The sequence below is a fragment of the Hemiscyllium ocellatum genome, chromosome 25, assembly GCF_020745735.1.
Source record: "Hemiscyllium ocellatum isolate sHemOce1 chromosome 25, sHemOce1.pat.X.cur, whole genome shotgun sequence".
NCBI lineage: Eukaryota > Metazoa > Chordata > Chondrichthyes > Orectolobiformes > Hemiscylliidae > Hemiscyllium > Hemiscyllium ocellatum.
Window position 1 is genome coordinate 14,345,334 of NC_083425.1, and position 6,517 is coordinate 14,351,850.

The following is a 6,517-nucleotide window of genomic DNA, read 5'->3' on the forward strand; positions in this document are numbered from 1 at the left end:
GTGAAGAATCATTTCCTGTTTGGTTGAGATGTTCCCAATGAGTACCGTGGCCCTGTGTTCAAGTTCAGAGTACTCTTAGTAGTAAATCACGTGACTTTTCAGAATAATAGCTTTCCGTCTGCAATTTCTGTGTGTACAACATCACTGTGTCATACAGTTACCTTTCGACATTAGTGTATGAAAATAATTTTTTTTTGATCATTCATAGGAAGTGGTCAAATGTCTGTCAGATGTAAAGTGAAAATTGGGACTAACCACAAGTTACCTGCTGTATGCAACCAAGTATGTTTCATTGTAAATATGCAGGTCAGAAATGATACTCATTGAGTCATAGAGACGTACAGCACATAAACAGACCCTTCAGTCCAACTCATCCACGCCGACCAGCTATCCCAACCCAATCTAGTCCCACCTGCCAGCTCCCAGCCCATACCCCTCTAAACCCTTCCTATTCATATTCCCATCCAGATGCCTTTTAAATGTTGCAATTGCATCAGCCTCCACCACTTCCTCTGACAGCTCATTCCATACACTCATCACCCTCTGCATGAAAAAGTTGTTCCCTTAGGGCTCTTTTAAATTTTCTGCCTCACACCATAAACTTCTTCCCTCTAGTTCTAGACTCCCTCACCCCAGGGAAAAGACTTTGTCTATTTACCTTATCCATGCTGCTCATGGTTTTTATAAGCTTCTATAAGGTCACCCCTCAGCCTCCGCTCCAGGGAAAATCACCCTAGACTATTCAACCTCTCCCTATAGCTCAAATCCTCCAACCCTGGCAATACCCTTGCAAATCTTTTCTGAACCCTTTCAAATTTCACAACATCCTTTCGATAGGAAGGAGTCCAGAATTGCTATTGTCATTTATCAAATATTGTGTTGATAAATGTATATTTATGCAGAAATAAAGTGAAATGAGTGGTCGGCTTTTATTAACATTTTTGTTTCAATTATGGCAACTGGAAAATTAAAAGATGATCATTAGTGGATAATTCTTGAACACAAACACAGCAGGAATGCTTTATTTGTAATAAGAAGTTCATTTGACTCGGAAAACTATTCCTAAGAAATGGCCAGCTCCTCAGCTTTGGATATTGTTGCTGTGTTTTACAACGTCACCCTTTTATTAGTCAGAGCCTTGCCAGTAACAGGAACAAAAGTAACAGTGGACTGAATGTTATTCAAGGGGGAACCAGGCATTTTCACAAGGTAAATAGACTGAACTGTCTGAAATGCGTTACCTCATAGGAATTCCTGCTGCTCATTTCAACATATCCAAGTTGGTCAGTCGTTTGAACTTATCTTGAACTGATGATGGTCAGTTTTGAAATAGGTTGAGTTGCCTCTCAGACACGGCAACTGGCTGTTAACCAAAAACTGAGATTCTGGAAGCATTCAGTTGGCCGGTTATTATATGCAGAGAGAATACATAAATTAATAAAACAAAGCAGCTGCCAGTGCTAAAATTCTGAAACATAAGCATAAATCGCTGAAGGAAGGCAGCAGGTCTGGAAGCAGAGTGCATTCTCTCCAGAGAAACTGCCAGACCTGCTCAATTCTGTAGCAGTGTCACTTCTTGAATAATCTTTTATGAGCAGACTTTTGTCGGAACAGTTTTGAGTTGGTTTTATCAGATAAAGCTGCATTTTATTGGAGTTTAAACCACATTCTCTTGTTCAGAATTGTATTTTTTTTGCAGATGCCATTATACTTGATAACAGGGATCTCTCCAATCCAATGCACAAAGGCACATTTGGTATTTTAACCTAACTGGCATGTTCGTAGCATGAGGAAAGTGGAAGGAATTTGATTGTGTGAGCATTCGTTGCTGGGAATTAGGTTTGACGGGGCTGTCAGCTGTTTGTATTAAGGATTAACAAAGGGACAAAAACCTGAGGAAATCATTTCCCTGCAGGCTGGTTCTGATCCTCTGAGTTCACTCTGACCTTATTCTTTTCTGCAACAGATCGCATCTAGTGATATGTGAAGAGGTACATGTCTCATCCAGTAAAGCTTTAAATCCCTCTTGAGATTCAGCCAAAATCTTTGTTAGAGGGAGTATGTCTTTATAACAGAGTTTACTCCCCTATCGTTGTGCCAATAACATCATTCAGTAGAAGTACTTTCTGTAATGTTGCCTGACTGAGTCAATCTGCCCTCAGTATATTTTTGAAAGGGTGACTTTTGTACTGCAACTACATTACAGGTTCCATTTCTTTGTGTCACCTTTCCTTCATTTCTTTAGCTCATTCATTGAATGAGGCCAGTGTTGATTGTCCATCAATACCCGGTCTTGTGAAATTGGTGTTGAGCCACCATCATGAGCTGTTTTGGTCGTTGTGGTACAGTGTTGTCTGATCAGGAAGTACAGAGTTCTGACATAGCCACAAGAAACAATATGCAGAGGAACTTTGATAATATGAATTTTGGAATACCCAAACAAGATCACAAGGTCCCCATTCTTGGCTAAACTGTGTTATCCAGCGTTCAGTTATCCAAACAAAATGCACCCTGACCGTGTCGTTCGGATAATCAAGGTTCCTCTGTGTTTCCAAATCAGGATGATGTGTGACCTTGATGGAAATTGGGAAGCGATGGTTTTCTCAATGCGCCTGCTCACCTTGTCCTTCTCGATGGTAGGGGGTGAGGGTTTGCAAGACACTTTGCTGAGTTGCTCCAGTGTTTCTTGTGGATAGTACACACTGCTTCCCCTGTGTGTAGAAGTTGACAGTTGTGGATGGGTTGCTAATTAAGTAGCCTGATTTGTACTGAATGGTGTTGAACTACTTGAGTATGGTTGGAGTATTTTTACTTCCCTTCAATTTAGCGATCCCACATTGTTCTTCAAGACGCAGCAATGACTTCTCCAGAATCCTTTGCCAGGGAAACAATCCAGCCTTAACCAACATCATTTAAAATGGAGTAAGTTGTCATTCATTTAAAACCGTAGAATTAGATTAGATTACTTACAGTGTGGAAACAGGCCCTTCGGCCCAAGAAGTCCACACCGACCCGCCAAAGCGCAACCCACCCATACCCCTACATTTACCCCTTACCTAACACTACGGGCAATTTAGCTTGGCCAATTCACATAACCTGCACATCTTTGGACTGTGGGAGGAAACCCACGCAGACACAGGGAGAACGTGCAAACTCCACACAGTCAGTCGCCTGGGTCGGGAATTGAACCCGGGTCTCAGGCGCTGTGAGACAGCAGTGCTAACCACTGTGCCAGTGTGCCGCCCACTAGAATCTTAAAACAGAGGAGGCCATTTGGCCCATTGTGTATATTCTTGCAATAACAGCTTGTTTGCTGTGTGTGCCTCATTGAAAATTTCACTTTGAACTCATTTAATTTACAAATCGTTTGGGATATTTCCTAAGTAAAGGCAAGCATTGTTCCCTCACATTGGTGCTGAAAACGAATAGCCAACAACCTCCCCCCACAATCCCTGTGCTCCCTTTACAGTGGCCCCTTTTGCTGGTTTGGCTGAGATGAGCTAACTCGGCACAGATGTGCTCAAATAGGGCAGGCTCCTATCAAGCAGAAGTAGTAGACCTCTGCAGGCATAACAGACTGTGAATAATTTCCTTTGTCATTATACAACAAATCATACGACTTCTCAGAACCCAATTTTTTTTAAATAAGTGATTTTAGTCAAATAATTACAAGTCACTTCTATTTCCCTGAAGATATATGCTTCAGGGATTCAATAATCTCCCTCGAGAGAGCTAAGTTATATAACCCTTTCAGTACCAATCGTTCTTTGGTGACTCTGCTTCCAGCCCCTGTTTTAAAAAGTTTAGATTAGATTACTTACAGTGTGGAAACAGGCCCTTCGGCCCAACAAGTCCACACCGACCCGCCGAAGCGCAACCCACCCATACCCCTACATTTACCCCTTACCTAACACTACGGGCAATTTAGCATGGCCAATTCACCTGACCCACACATATTTGGACTGTGGGAGGAAACCAGAGCAAACCCACATAGACACGGGGAGAACGTGCAGATTCCACACAGTCAGTCGTCTGAGTTGGGAATTGAACCTGGGTCTCTGGCACTGTGAGGCAGCAGTGCTAACCACTGTGCCACTGTGCCGCCCAATAACTCTCCCTGGCGGGGAATTGAACCCTGGTCTCCCGCGTGACAGGCGGGGATACTAACCACTATACAACCGAGAAAATCACTAATGATATCTTTTTTTAACATCCCCAGACCTTGGCACCTCATGCACAATATCGTGGTGGAGGTAGGCGGATAATGACCTTTTGCAGTGGGAAATTGCCTCACCATGCGAAGCACATTGACTATTGTACCTATTGTGCTTTGGTGGTAAAGTGTCTCTTTTTCCCTTCCTGTGACACTCCTCCCCAGTGACACAGTTAATACTGGGAACTGAGTGTGTGGAGGACTGTGGGATTGGACCCACTTCCTTCCTGTACAAGGCACCTAGCATTGGTTTACCACATCCTGTACCAGTTGGTCATCTGTACATTCCCGTTTGTTAATTATTAATCAGAATTAACCAAGAGTATAGAATTGTGCAACATTTTATAATTTATTGCATTCTAGCAAAAGGAAAAGAGTTGAACAAGGTTTGCATGGTTGCAGAAACTTACTGGAAGTCTAGATTTGAATGAGTTTGCTGAGCAGCTGCTGTGGTACATTCCTGGGTTTCACTATTTGATATTTTGAATTATTTTAGTTTCAACAGATTCCAGGAAAGACTGGACCTGAGATGGTTGGTGACACAATGCAAACAAGTCTTCAAGCCTGAAGGGTCAAAATGGCCAGAACTGAGTGGTGGCCTTGTATCCATTTTGAAAAGCTCTAGTTGGTTTTCAGGTTCCACCACAGCATTGAAACAGTCTGAATGTTTCAGAGAAGACACTAAACCAAGTTTCCATCCACAAGATACTATTCAAAGTGGATCAGGGGAATTCTTCCTGGTATCTTGGCCAATACTCATGACTCAACCACCAATTACAAACAATGTTATTATATTGCCATTTGTGGGAGCCTTGCTCTGTGTAAAATGCCTGTCCTGTTTCCAACATTACAGTGACTGCACGTCCAAATGATTTTATTTTTATTCATTCATGGGATGAGGACATCACTGGCTAGACCAGGGGGCAGTTAAGAGTCAACCACATTGTGGGTCTGGAGTCAAGTGTAGGCCAGACCAGGTAAGGATGGCAGTTTCCTTCCCTAAAAAACATTGTTTTTCCAACATCATCATACATTTAATTCCAGATGGTATATTTTCATTGAATTCAAGTTCCACTGCTATGGTGGGATTTGAACCCAGGTCCCCAGAACATTCCCGAGGTCTCTGGATTAATAGTCCGGTAATAATACCAAAAAGCTGTCAACTGCCCATTTGTTGGTTGCAAAGTGCGTTGGACATTGAGTGGAATCTTCCCAGGCTCTGAATGATGCAGACAATGTCTTGACAATTCCTGAGTAAGAATTCCGAGTGGGTACTTGGCAAGTCCACCTTGCCACTTACTCCCCTGGGCTTCCATCTTAGACAACAGTCATGCGCATCTCAGGGCATGCTCTGTGGGCAGTGACTGGACACATAGACCTTGTTGTTGAATATGTTGCAGGCAAGGCTGGGGATAGAAGAACTGGCTATCTCCCGTCTGTCCCGAGGAGACTACGTGCCACATCCCCCAGCTGTGCACCTCCTAGCACTGACCCATTTCTTTGTGAGGAAGGGGCACCCAGAAGGAGCTAAAGGTTGCTCTCTCCACTACACCTCCCCCACCCCAGTCTCCTTGCTGTTGAAGCAGAGCACCAGCAGCCAGAGCAATGGAGTGCAGGTCTGTGCATACATCTTCTTGGCAGTCCCAACCCGTCCATGGAGGTGGACAGATACTCACCTGCTACAGACAGCACAGAGCTAACAGTGTTGGGTGGAGTTCTCCAACCTTTGGGCCAGTTTACTCAGAGCCTCTGACAAACCTGCCTGCTGCCCCACTGTCTGTTTGTGTACTTACAGAGTCATAGAGATGTACAGCAAGGAAAAGACCCTTCAGTCCAACTCATCCATGCTGACCAGATATCCCAACCCAATTTAGTCCCACCTGCCAGCACCTGGCCCATATTCACTCTAAACCCTTCCTATTCATATACCCATCCAAATGCCTTTTAAATGTTGCAATTGTACCAGCCTCCACCACTTCGTCTGGCAGCACATTCCATACCCGTGCTACCCTCTGTGTGAAAAAGTTGCCCCTTAGGTCTCTTTTTATATCTTTCCCCTCTCGCCCTAAACCTGTGCCCTCTAGTTCTGGACTCCCCTACCCCAGGGAAAAGACTTTGTCTATTTATCCTATCCATGCCCCTCATGATTTTATAAGCCTCTATAAGGTCACCCCTCAGCCTTCGACACTCCAGGGAAAACAGCCCAAGCCTATTCAAACTCTCCCAATATCTCAAATCCTCCAACCCTGGGAACATCCTTGTAAATCTTTTCTGAACCCTTTCAAGTTTCACAACATCTTTCCG

General features: G+C 43.7%; 1 long non-coding RNA gene across 1 annotated transcript in view; it reads left to right on the top strand.

Annotated features, from left to right (window-relative positions):
- LOC132827859 (uncharacterized) overlaps positions 1 to 5,206 on the top strand; it is a 45,492-nt gene extending 40,286 nt beyond the window's left edge. Inside the window, exon 4 of the long non-coding RNA XR_009646053.1 lies at positions 4,710 to 5,206. This is a non-coding gene — a long non-coding RNA (uncharacterized LOC132827859). The remainder of the gene's footprint in view (positions 1 to 4,709) is intronic.
- Positions 5,207 to 6,517: the final 1,311 nt, after the last annotated feature.